General features: G+C 37.1%; 1 protein-coding gene and 1 long non-coding RNA gene across 3 annotated transcripts in view; one reads left to right on the top strand and one right to left on the bottom strand.

Annotated features, from left to right (window-relative positions):
- Positions 1–13639, bottom strand: part of ggcta (gamma-glutamylcyclotransferase a) — a 439956-nt gene that overhangs the window by 415275 nt on the left and 11042 nt on the right. The window lies entirely within an intron of this gene.
- On the top strand, positions 8105–12272 carry LOC129437368 (uncharacterized). 2 transcript variants are annotated; one of them, XR_012359851.1, is made up of 6 exons: positions 8105–9234; positions 10037–10127; positions 10241–10412; positions 10806–10949; positions 11100–11188; positions 11278–12272. It is a non-coding gene; the product is annotated as an uncharacterized lncRNA (long non-coding RNA). The 2 variants fall into 2 exon arrangements; XR_012359850.1 differs by lacking the exon at positions 8105–9234 and having other exon boundaries at positions 9267–10127.

Raw genomic sequence — 13639 nt, 5'->3', positions numbered from 1 at the left:
TGCGTGTGGATAAATCCTCGACCTCCTGTGAAGTGGTGGTGAGACGGGCCGAGTGTTGGCCTAACCATGAGCCCTGCTGGGCGAGCGCCGACCGGAGAGCATCAACCTCCGCGGGATCCATCTTGGCAAGTCCGTCCTGTTAAGGATGACAGACACAGGAATCCCAGCGCAGAGGTATTTATTCAGGTATCAGTGGGTATGTATATAAAACACTCTATGTCTTCATGTATGTATGTGAAATATGTATGGCAAAACACTAGATGTCGTCAGGATATGTACAGTTGAGGCCAAAATTATTAGCCCCCCATGAATTTTGGAACATTTTCCTAAATATCTTTTCAATGTTTGCAGCATTGATAAAACTTGATATAATCGATTATTCACCAGTGCTATTTAGTAGCTTTTGGTACATTTTGGAATATAAAATACATTTTTAGGCTTACTTTATATCAAATGTAATGAAAATGGGGTGGTCAAAAATATTAGCCCCCATGTGAAGGTTTGCTTTCAAAACACACCTAATTAATCAATCAGCTTACAAACCACACCTGTGCAGTCAATTGGCTTCCTAACAACACCTGAACATTCAATCAGCATAAAATGACTCCAAGGAACAGGGCACTTGAACACATTATTGGGAGAGACTACTTACTCACCATGCCAAAGACTAAGGAAATCAGTCTTGAGCTCAGAAAGAAGATAGTGGAGGCTCATGATAAAGGGCAAGGCTATACTGCCATTTCCAAGCGTTTCACAGTGTCTAGAACCGCTGTACGTTGCATCATTGCCAAGTACAAGGAGACAAATTCTGTAAGAAACAAACCTGGGCGTGGTCGTAAGCGCAAGATTTCAAGAACTCTGGAGAGGAAAATAGTCAGAGATGTCAGCAAGATGCCCCGGACATCTGCCAAGATGATTGTTGCTGACTTGGCCTCTTCTGGAGTTGATGTTTCAAGGAACACAGTTGTGAGGGCTCTTCATCGTGGTGGGCTTCAGGGCCATCGTCCCAGAAAGACCCCTTTATGCGGCTTTCACATAGGATGCGGTGTGCGCTGCGCTATGAAACCAATTCATTTCAATGGCTTGCGCCGCGCGAGGGCGGTTTTTTGTTGCGCCGAGCAAAGCGCGAGCGCAGCGGAGCGCAGCGGAGCGCAGCGGAGCGCAGCGGAGCGCTGCTTGCGCTCACGCCGCGATCAAAGTTCAAAATAGTTTAACTTTTGCGCTGCGCTCTGTGACGATTACCCGCGCGGCCAATAGAAACGGGGCATCCAAACAAGCAAAATGGACGAAAGCGTATACTCAGGATTCTCAGAGCTTTATCATACAAGTTTATGCTCCTACAGAGACATCGGAAGGAAAGCCGTCTCATGGAAACAAGCAGCAATTCAAGTTGGCATGTCAGGTGTGTTTTAAGTCAAGCAGCTTGTTGTAGGTATGCTTAAAGTTACGTGAAATGGAGACGAGCAACATCAGTCTCTGTATTCCTCGTCGACTATTTAACGCAAATATAAAAACTGTAGTAATTTATTGAAAACCCCGCCTACTTTGGTCTAGCCATCAGAGCACAAATCGCTTGGCTGCGCCAAACCCAGCGGCGAGCGCAGCGCACACCGCATCCTATGTGAAAGCCGCAATACTCAAACAGAGGCACATCACAGCCAGACTAAAGTTTGCCCGTGAACATTTGAAAGGTAAAGATGAGTTTTGGGAGTCTGTGCTTTGGTCTGATGAGACTAAACTGGAACTGTTTGGGCACATGGATGTTGCGTATGTTTGGTGAAGAAAGGGTGAGGCCTTCAACCCTAAGAACACAGTTCCCACAGTTAAACATGGTGGTGGGAGCATCATGCTGTGGGGCTGTTTTGCTGCCTCAGGCAAAGGGAGCCTTGTTCGGGGGCCTGGCATCATGAAAAAAGAAATTTATGTTGACATTTTGAGGGATAATATGCAGAAATCTGCTCGTAGTCTAGCCTTAGGTCGTCGCTGGGGTCTTCCAACAAGACAATGACCCAAAGCATACATCAAAATTGGTCCAACAGTTCCTGAAGGATACCAAAACCAAGGTACTGGAGTGGCCCGCACAGAGCCCAGACCTCAATCCTATTGAGAATCTGTGGCGAGTGCTCAAAGTGAATGTCCATGCTAGGAAACCACGTAATTTGGACCAGTTGGAGCAATTTGCAATGGAAGAGTGGGCTAAAATCCCTCAAGAGACCTGTGCCAACCTAGTAAAGATCTACTCTACGAGGTTGTTGTCAGTTGTGGCTCAGAAAGGGTACACTATTGACTATTAATGACCAGGGAGCTAATAATTTTTGATGTTTCTTTTTTGCCCTTTCTTGTTTCAACTCACTATTTCAATTAAATATCTTAATCAAACTTTGTGGATATTTTGTCTTTATTATTTTGGAAACAAATCCACAAAAAAACTTGTTGTTAATGGTTATTTCCATGGAGAAATCAAGAGTTTTGTCTAATTTCATAAGGGGGGATAATAATTTTGGCCTCAACTGTATGTATATGAAAAACACTCAATGTCATCAGATATGTATCTAAAACACTAGTGAGACTGGGCACGGCGGAATCCTATCGGGAAAGTCACAGAGTGGGAAACACAGCACTGCCGTAGGACATCCACTCGCACATCCGAAATCCACACTGAGAAGATCCAAGTGACGGAGTGGGAAACACAGCACAGCCGTAGGACATCCACTCACGCATTCAAAATCTACACTGACGTGATCCTGGCGGGGCACAGAGAGAGAGAGGTAAAAGCAGATGGTGCTTCAGCAGGTGTAACGCTGGACAGCGCTCCGATGAGAATAGCGCTCCGGGAATCCTAAAACAGAAGAGGCTCTAGCTCGGCCGTTGCCACTCCAACCGAGCAAGCGAACACAGACGTGAGCAAATCCAGCGGATGGTTGGCGAAGACAGACAGCAAATCCAATGGGCAGAGTGCAGCTGAACAGGGGATCTGGGAGAATAAAGGCAGCAGAGAGCACGGGTAAATATCTAAACAACACGACTAGACAGAGCTAGAAGGGCATGAACATTCAAAGACGAACTTGCAAAGAACAAAGGAAACGAGGGGAATTTAAATCAAACCGGATTGGACAATAATAAGAATCAGGTGCGGGACGCCGGTGAGAGAAGTCAGAGGTAATGAGATCACCAGGTGGAAGACGCGCACGTGTGGAACTGTCAAAACAAAAACACAAGACATAGTGAAACAAAGACAAAGCAGCCAATAAGACCGAAATCATGACATAAATGACAATACGTGTGGTGAAGTAGCAACAAAACTTCAAACCTGACATGACTAAATTCCATGTATAACACAGTAAGTAGGGCTGCAGCTATCGATTCTTTTTGTAATCGATTAATCTAGCACTGAATCGATCGATTAATCGAGTAATGGGATAAAATTTTTGTGTGTGTTTTTAAACAACCAAAACAAATAATGTATAACAAAAATGACGTGGCTGTAAAATGTTGAAACATTTGGCTTTTATTTCTAAAACAAAACAGAGGTATTGGCATTTGGCTGCAAAAAATAAGCCTATTTATTTCCATTTTTACCCATTTAGCATTTATAAGTGCCAGTGCCAACAATTAAGCACTTTAATTTATTAATATGCACAACAACTTTCATGCTGTAATCTAGCCCTGACATCAAAGTAAATATCTGGTTTATGTACATTTCTACACCTGCAGCATTTACCATTAGGCTTTTAACAAATAATATATAATTTCTGGGGTGAGCCGATTTGCTATGGTAACAACCTGTGTGTGTGCGTGTGCACGCGTTCTGTGCGTGAGGAAGAGTGACGCCTCAGCCCAGTCAGACGTTCAGTTGCTTTATTGCATTTTGTTACGGCAGAAATACATACATTCATTTTCAATAGAACGCTGCATTTGGTTTGCATCACTTGCATTGTGGTGCATTTTAGGTTAAGAATCCGTTCGAAAAATCACAACTTCACGTCCCGCTGTATACAGCAAATGCATGCAGCTGAAAGTATTGTTGCGTGGCTACATAAAAGTTTAAGCATAAGTGATGCATTGCGTGATTGGTCTGACTCGCGTGAGAGAGAGACAAGGGTGCATGCGTGTGTGAAGGGGTTCTTTTTTAAGCTATACCCTCTTGCAATTGAACGTAAATACGTTTACTACTTAAACATATCAAAGCTAAACATCATATCTTGTCAAACCGCATAACGACATCACTACAAATACAGTATGGGATTAAAATCAGCGGAAGCTACATTACCTTGTTTTATTGACGCTTGGTGAAACAGCAGTGGATGTTTTCGGTTCAGATGCTGAATGTAATGATAAGAATGTAATGATCCCAAACTTTAGACTTTCTCTCTCTCTGCTGTTTATGGACATATTTACTCTCCGCCATCGCGCCAACTTAATTCAAAATGTATCACGCGCTATGATGTACTTCCTGAACCTTGAACAACGATCCGTGTGATATAAATCTCGGCGCGTGTAGTGCACGTCATAGGAATTTAACGAGGCATCGAGGCAGAATTTTTGCCTCAAGGAATTTTTTGAATCGAGTTAATCGAGTAACTCGATGAATCGTTGCAGCCCTAACAGTTAGCGCACATCTGAATCTAAATCAATGGTGGTACCAGAGGAAAACTACACATAGTCATGACGCATGCAGCATTGACACAGCAAGACGACACAGTCAAACAACAAGGAAAGATGACAGGAGTAAGTTGAGTTGACACAGACAAAAGTTGAGTCATGTGGGGAATCACATAGACATAGACAGTAAACATACACATAGACATGGAAGACGACACATAGCATACACAGATAGCATGTCGACTTAATTTTGGCACAAAAGGAACCCCATAGTACCAAAGAGTACAAATTTCAGCTTCTGAATGGTGTTTCATGTTTGCACATTTTTAGTCCTTGACGACATGGCAATAATGATGAAATACATCTCTAGTCTTTTTCTTAATTTCAGGTAAGCTAAAGCAACTTCACACATTGGCACATTCCTGGACTGAGCGTTTTCATTCATTCAAACCTTTATTTAACCAGGATAAAAACTCCTTGAGATTAAAAATCTCTTTTACAAGAGTGTCCTGGCAAGTGGCAGAAACGTGGTTACAAATAAATACAAAAACATTTACAGGTAAATACATAAACACACTTTCACTCATCATACACAAACAGCAATGTCATCTTTAAAAATACCTGGGACCTAATTCAATTTAAAACAATGACAGACAGACTGCCTCTCTGCAAGGTCCTTTAAAAAACCCTTAAAAGAATATAGTGAAACCAACTCTTTCAAATGTAGCTGATTCTGAAGCTGATTCCAAGCAGATGCAGCTGCATAACTAAACACCTTTTTGCCAAAATCAGTGCGGGCTTTAGGGACTATCAATAAAAACAGATAATGTGAACGCAGATGGTATGACCCAGCAGATCTCGGGAGAATATAAGTGTTTAGATAAGGAGGAAGTAGGCCTAAAACTGCTTTATAAATAAAAAGATGCCAATTCATCCAACGCCTAATGGACAGGGAGAACCACTCGACCCGAGAATATAACAAACAGTGATGAGTAAGAGATTTTAAATTGGTGATAAATCTTAAGGCTCCATGAAATGTCCAAAGCATAAAGACACTGGGAGGATGAATGCATACATAAAATATCACCATTATCCAAGACAGATAGGAATGTTGCATTTACAAGTTGTTTTGTTGCATCAAAAGATAAACAAGACTTAATTCTAAAAAAAAAACCTAATTTCAATCTCAGTTTTTTTAACCAAATCTTGGATATGCAATGTAAAAGACAATGATTGATCAATAGTTATACCCAAGTATCTGTAATGTGACACTATCTGGGCTTGGTGCCAACATTTCAGTAACAATGACATTTTCAGTTCTGAATCTTGCAGGATGTTCGTACAAGTAACAAATCAAGTTATAAATGATTCTTTGATTCACTGCTCCTTTAACTAGCATATAGTGTTAACTCTGCAGACACAACTTTGTTTTTAGCATTGTAACAAGATTGTTCTTAATTTAACATGTAATTTAATGTACACTATAAGACATTTCTGTAGAAATTACAGTATTACTGGCAACTAGCTGCCAGTAACTTACTGTAGATTTTACATTTATGTTATTTACTGGCAACAGTTTGTTTAAAGTTAAACAAACATTTTTAGTCTTTATCTTCTACAGTAAGTTACTGGCAACCAGCTACATAATTACAGCAAATTTTTTACAGTGGAGGGGCATACATCTCGTACCGTCTTGTACCGTCTGTGTTATGTTGAGATTGTATGCACAAGGTTTACGTAAGATGGAAACAATAGTGTTTGAGTCTCACGATAAGTCATTACCATTTACGTAACTCCTATTATTTATTTATTCCTAGTTTTACATTCTATGGCACCTTTAAGACATACATAATTGTTTATGTTTAACTTTGACATTGATATTAATAAAGATATAAAAATACTTTTAATGAAATCAAGTTGTATAACGTTGAATATAATATTTCCAGCACTGCTCAAGCAAATTGATGAACAGATATTTGTTTTAAATACCCACACAGGAGCAGAGAGACTTTGAAAGATTTTCATTGACTTGTTTATTTGGTTTGGATAACATATCAATAAATTGTAATATGACTTTAACAAGATCTTTAATACCTATATTTAACAATTTTTAGAATAATTGCTAAAATCCATATATTTATTGATTGTTCATAGTTTTCTCCTCTGTTATGTTTTATTCTTTTTTTAAATATGTCATCATGTCTTACCTTTGCACTGAGAGCATTTGTCATCTGAAGTTGGTATAAAATCTGAATTTTTCTCATCAATTGATGCCATTTTTACTAACAGAATAGGAAACAGAAGCTCTAAACCCAAAACTAGTTGTTAGCCACAAGGAAAGTATTGAGTCTGCAAACATGAAGGATCACATGCTTTACAGTCTGATGAAACATCGAGATAAGATACCAAGAAAGTGTATTTTAAGCACGCACTGTTTTTAGTGTTAGTGTAATTTTTCTTTCTTTGGCAATCATTTAGTCAAAAAGTTTCTTTAAAGAACCATTTTTTAATACATTTTTATATTAGAGAGAACCATATAATTACCACTCATGCAACATATTTTTTTTAATCTATTGAGTACTGTGTCAAAGTCTGCAGTGTGTCTAATATAAGAATTGAGATTTCACCATGATCGGATGTTAAAGAAGGAAATTTGTAAAAATTAGTTTAAACTATGCTGTCTTGTGATCCTGATTTGATATGCTGAACTTTTCATACATACATTTTCACTTAGAATGTGCATAGCTGGCTTGCCACCAGTGTTGGGGGTAACGCATTACAAGTAACGTACATTACGTAATAATATTACTTTTCTGAAGTAACGAGTAAAGTAACGCATTACTTTTTAAATGTAGCTACACATTAATATTGTAGTTACTTTTTTTTTAAAAAGTAATGCAAGTTACTTTTTTAGTTTAGATAATTAGATTTAAATAAATGCACTGAATTAAACTTAACGTATTCACATTATGCACTCTATGCGTGTGGAAACAGTTTGAGTCAGAAACTGAGATGGCAGGCCAGAGCTCGACATTTTTGTGATGAAATATGCAATTTCTGAATGCAGAACTTTTCAGTCATAAAAAACATCTGCAAGGCCTGAAAGAGATCAAGCCTCAGTCAAGAAAAGTAACGCAAAAGTAACTAAAAAGTAACGTAAGCATTACTTTTCATGAAAAGTAACTAAGTAACGAAATTAGTTACTTTTTTGGGAGTAATTTAATATTGTAATGCATTACTTTTAAAAATAACTTTCCCCAACACTGCTTGCCACTAATTTTCTAGTATTTTAAAAAGAAAAGGAAGATTTGAGATTGGTCTAAAATTATTAAGCTCTCCCTGGTCAAATGGCAGCTTTTTAATAACTGCAGTTTGAAAGCTGTTGGAACGTATCAGTTAATCCTAACAATAAATGAAGTTGTTAAAATGATAAATAATAAGATCATAAATGATGCTTAGTATTCTGACACTACAGGTAATACCTCTTTTTAGTAATTTTCTGCACTCTTAAAATTGATGTGTTAAAAATTTACACAAAATATGTGTAAAAGGATTCTAACACATTTTTGTGTTGGAACTGACACATAATGTGTAAATATTATGCTTAACTGCTTACACAATGAATGTGTAAAACACGTTAACCAGTACACAATAAAATGAAATGCATAATTATTGTAGTTTAATGACGATTTATATTTAAACAAAGTAACATGAAAAAATGTGATATAAAACACTATATCCTGTAGTTTTCATAAAAAAAAGTGATTTAGGCAGCGTGCACTGACACTGATTATCCTGTACTTTTGTTTGTTATAAAAACCAAATATCATATATAACACATTCCTTTATCAAGTATAAGATGTTTGTGCAACAGGAAATATACAAGCAAGTTCGGTCAAAAGCACAATAAGCCTGCACTTCACCACAAAGTCAAAAAAAAAATAAAAAGTTTTACAATGCAACTTTGTCCTTAGTCAAAACGATTTGCCCAGGAACAGATAATATATTTTTGAGACCAAAGATTGTCCATAAGACAGTACCAATAAAATATATATAACACTGTTAACCACTACTAACACATAACACCCAGCGGCCAGCGGTGATTTACAGAAGGACTTGCCGAGATCAAGCTGCGTTGGGCGGGGTACATGAGCGCTAAGTACCCGTTGGTTGTCTGGATCAGAACTCCGAAAAAATCGGGGAAGATTTTTTAATAAACGCTCTCTTTATAAACCGACCGCAAATTTAAACTTTTTATACATACATTCTCGCCTAAAAAGCTTCTGAACATACACTTTGTGACACAATAAAAGTAATATTTCAAACATTATGCAGGCGTTCACTTCCATTGGTGGCTGTCATAAGTTCACACGAATCTGCTGATGACGTTTCACATGGACAGACAACTACGCATTATTGTATTTTTAATTGTATTTTTTTGCTTGTGTTATTTTTATTTCATTATTATGAAAATCATGATCATTATTATTGAGCCTTGGCTGGCAGTCTGTTTTGAATTTGTTTTATTGAAAAAACAAACACACAACGCATAGTGTTTTGCGCCTGCACAGTGACGTTCTTTTCCAACCGCCTTTCCAGTCAAGAGGTCAAGAATGTTCCTGTCTGCATCAGGTAAGTAATTAAATTAAAAATTACAGTTATAATATGATATCTATTTCTCATATAGTGTAAGAAACTTTCGTATTAATTGTGCAGGAGACTGTTAATTTAAACTTTATTATGGTAACGTTCAAAACTCGCTCGTTTTGCAAAGTTACGTTTGGAGATTCATGTTAACAGTCATTGTTTAATGAAAGGCACATTGGACTACGTGTTAGTAATATGTGTGACACTTGCTTTCAGCACTGTAACGTAAATCGTTAACACCGTGTCCTAAATAGACGTGACACGCGCTACCGGGTTTCTTTTCAGTTTATGTCCTTACGTTATAGGACGGGTCATTATAAATTATGCCTTTCGATTATCGCAACGCCTCGTCGCGTTTGGTTAAGCACATGGTGGAACAGTATGCACATCACTGTACCTAACGTACTGTACACCTGTGAGCGGCATGACGAGACAAAAGACGGTAAAACTCATTATTAATCGGTGATGCTGTACATTCTGGATGATGCACAGCCACATTTTATAATACTGTTTTTATTTTCGTGTCGCGCCGCTCGCGTTCAATATAAAGTTAGACAAGACGCAATTAATTACTGGGAGAGTAGTGGTCTAATGTTAAGAGTCGAACTTCACAAACCTTTCACTGCTTGCAGTAAGGCTAAAGTGCTACGTGAATAAGATGGGTGTAGTTTTGTGCTACTAGCTGTAAAGTGTTTTTGCACTATTGAGTTATAAATACTGCCCAGTAATACTTAACTAGATGTAAATCACAATTCTTGTGTCAATGTTTGTTTGTAATCTTTTTCAGCTATCCATCTGAAAAAGAAAAGCTGGCACTCTCAAAGGAGATTGTGTTGTTGGTTTATGGTCTCATTTGGTCAAAAAGAGGGACATGTACCGTAAGGATGCTTTTACATACTTCATTTATGTGTATGAAATTACTTACTTGACAATGTGTATAAAAATTGTACCTGACTCTAAGCAAGTGCTATTTTTGCATTGATCATGATAGGAGCATTTTTTTTTTTTTTTTTTTTTTTTTTTGATGGGCCATCACACAGTGGATTCATAAAATGAGATTACAGAACATCAGACGGTAGCTTCAGCAGAGTTGAAGTGGGAGGACATCATCAATAAAGAATGCCATTGACCAAACCTTCAGTCATCAAAGAAGATGGATACAGGTAATGACAAAATCACCAATTATTGGTGAAATCTTTAAGGAATATCCCCAATTTCTGGACATGCCAGTGTTTGTAATATACTTAAAGGCGGGGTGCACAATGTTTGAAAGCCAATGTTGATATTTGAAATCACCTAAACAAACACGCCCCTACCCCAATAGAATCTGGACCTTCTTTTAAAAGACCCGCCCACACATACGCAACGCGGCAAGGATGTCGGTTAGTAGACACGCTCCTTACTGCTGATTGGCTATAAATGTGTTTTGGTAGTCGGCCCGTCTCCTTTTCCAAAGCGTTTTTCAAACATTGTGCACTCCGCCTTTAACTGGAGATAACTTTACACAAAGTGTTTCATAATTCCAATATTAATATTTCTTTTTAAATTCACTGAAGGGGGATATCAAGTTTTCCAGACTTACCGATGGGAAAGAAGAAATGGGAATGTGACAATTATTGAGAAACTCAGGGAAAAAGCATCTTTAGAGAAGAAAATGGACATCAGACATTTATTGAAGAAAGCTGACAGTGAACATAATGGTATGATTTCCTATCTCTGTTCCAAATGTTTAATTTGGAAAATGACGTTTTAAAATGTAACATTCAAAGTACGATATAAAAGTAATCATTTTTTAAGAATTTTTTCTCAATTTATATTTTGCATGTGACCTGCATGTTTACTTTACCCAGATGAGAGCTGTGTTATACAATGTTAAGGATACTCGTTCATCTTCTGCTGTGTGAATTCTGCTGTGTCAGTCCTGTGGGACTTGATGCCGGTAGGCTTTGTGACTCTAAACTTTATATAAAATAAGTAATTTTCATGCAACAACATTTTCTAATGATGTTCATTGTTTCATTTGTGTAGGCTGGTACCAGTGTGACGTCTTTGCTTACTAAATGATCAAAGGGTGTCTGAAATCAGCTCAGCCACAGTTGGTTTCCAACGGTTCTTCAGGACATGGAGGCCACTACCTAACTGTTGCAATGAACGATTATTTTGCCTTTCCACCTGATGTTGACAATCTGACCTGTGCGGTGCTGAAAACAACTTGCACTGAAATATATCTTAAAATATATCAGTGCCCTTTGTTTTGCCTCAAAATGCACACCAGTAATGTTTTTTGTTGAAACCAGTTATATTTCCTAAATAAACTAAGGCCTAGTCCTGGATTAAGCTAATCCCCTGTCCGGGAAACCGCCCCTAAATGTTTTGTGACGGAAATTTCTTTGAATACACTTGTCAAGTTAATTTGAAGTATTTTTCTAAATGTAAGATAACATGTTAATGTTTCAGGACAAGTTAAAAATTTTTGATAACTTGCATGTTGGGAACGATTTCAGACATTGTTCTATTCAACATGTTTAACACAGTTGCTTTTAAATTCAATGAATTATTTTATAAACAGTGTGTTAAAACGTATCAATGTAATGTATGTTTGAAGTAATTATACTTGCACTTACATTTATTTAAATTAGCATACATCTAGCAACATAAAGTAGGCTACTAGCATATTTTCATGCAAGCATTAATTGTCAAATATTTGTTATTTTACAAATAAATAGTTTGTGAACAATATTCAATAGTTGTCTGCTTGATTTCATAATTTAAAGTTTAAAAATCATATGTTTTTTTTCTCTTTAATATTAAAACTAAACAATTACTCGGTAACACACAGTTGTGTTAGATTAATAGAAAGTTACACATTAATGTGTTTACTGAAGCAACACATTTTTGTGTTGCATTTTATAACACATATTCTGTGTTAAATTTAACTCAACATGTGTTGTCCCTGCGCACACTCAGAACATGTGTAAAAAATAACACATGTTGTGTTGTTTTTAACACATTTGTTTTAAGAGTGTGGGAACATGATGTACTATAGATGATGATGATTTTATTAATTTTGAGAGCTCTTCTATTGTAGTATCTTTAAATGACTCAAGCTGTTCATGTGGTCAGTAGTGTTCAGTGCACTACTGGGTAAAATGGTGGCTGCTTGCATAGCTTCGATATTTTCCCTAATCACCACAATTTTGTTAGTGAAAAAGTTCATGAAGTTGTTACTGTGTTGCAGTTTAGTATTTTATACAGAAATGGAAAAAAATACTTCATTTAGTCATTTTAAGTCACTCAAGGAGGTGAGATTGGCTAGGCTTTAAAAATAGGGATAGCAGACTGTTCGGATATCAACCGATAGGTTATAGATGTTGGGCCGCCTCCTGCAAACGCTCAGTCCCAATATGCTAATTTACAAGAAAACCTGTTGGATGCATTTTATATTTACATTTATTTATTTTGCAGATGCTTTCATCCAAATGAGTGACTTACAAATGAGGGAGCATTTAACATTTTGTCAATGAGTTAACATAAAGTGTAGTTTACAAAGCCTTGTTTGCAAATCGGACTAGAGATTTTAGAGGTCTCGATTGTACAGTAAGTCACTTAAAACCATCTAAATGCACAAATTTGACCCTGGACCACTAAACCAGTCAAAAGGGTCAATTTTTGTGAAATTAAGAATTCCACATCACTTGTGATAGTTGAATAAATAAGCTTTTCATTGATGTATGGTTTGTTAGGACAATATTTGGCCGAGATATAACTATTTGAAAATCTGGAATCTGAGGGTGCAAAAAAATAAAAATATAAAAAATATTGCCTTTTAAAGTTGTGATATTTATGGTAGAAAAATTACAAAAATATCTTCATGATCTTTACTTCATATCCTATATAGCAGTGGTTTTCAATTCCGGTCCTCTGCCCCCCCTCCCAGAATGTTTTAGATATCTCCTTATATGAAACACCTGATTTCACTCATCGGCTCCTTAATTAAAACACTAACGAGTTTACCTGAGTTTAGCATTGAATATGGAAAGAGACTTACTGATGATATATCAGTCTTTGCATGTGAGATGATGGCCATGGTTGTTGCATTGCAATGGGTAGAGGAAGTAAGGCCAGAGAAAGTGGTAATTGCATCAGATTCATGTGCAGCATTAATGAGTTTAAAATTTTGCAATTCTAAGAATAGAGAAGATTTACTATATGAAATACTACAATCATTATTCAGATGTCATAAAATGGAGGTGTCTGTTACATTTGTGTGGGTTCCGGCACATGTAGGTGTTGATGGAAATGAAAGAGCAGATAAAATGGCAAAAGAGGCTGTGAAATGTGAGAATAAACATATACATGTAAATATTAGTAAGTGTGAATCTAAAGTGGT

Source organism: Misgurnus anguillicaudatus, chromosome 20 (genome assembly GCF_027580225.2).
Source record: "Misgurnus anguillicaudatus chromosome 20, ASM2758022v2, whole genome shotgun sequence".
Taxonomy (NCBI): Eukaryota; Metazoa; Chordata; class Actinopteri; order Cypriniformes; family Cobitidae; genus Misgurnus; species Misgurnus anguillicaudatus.
Note: the sequence above shows the minus strand (reverse complement) of the source record. Positions and strands in the feature narration are given on the sequence as shown.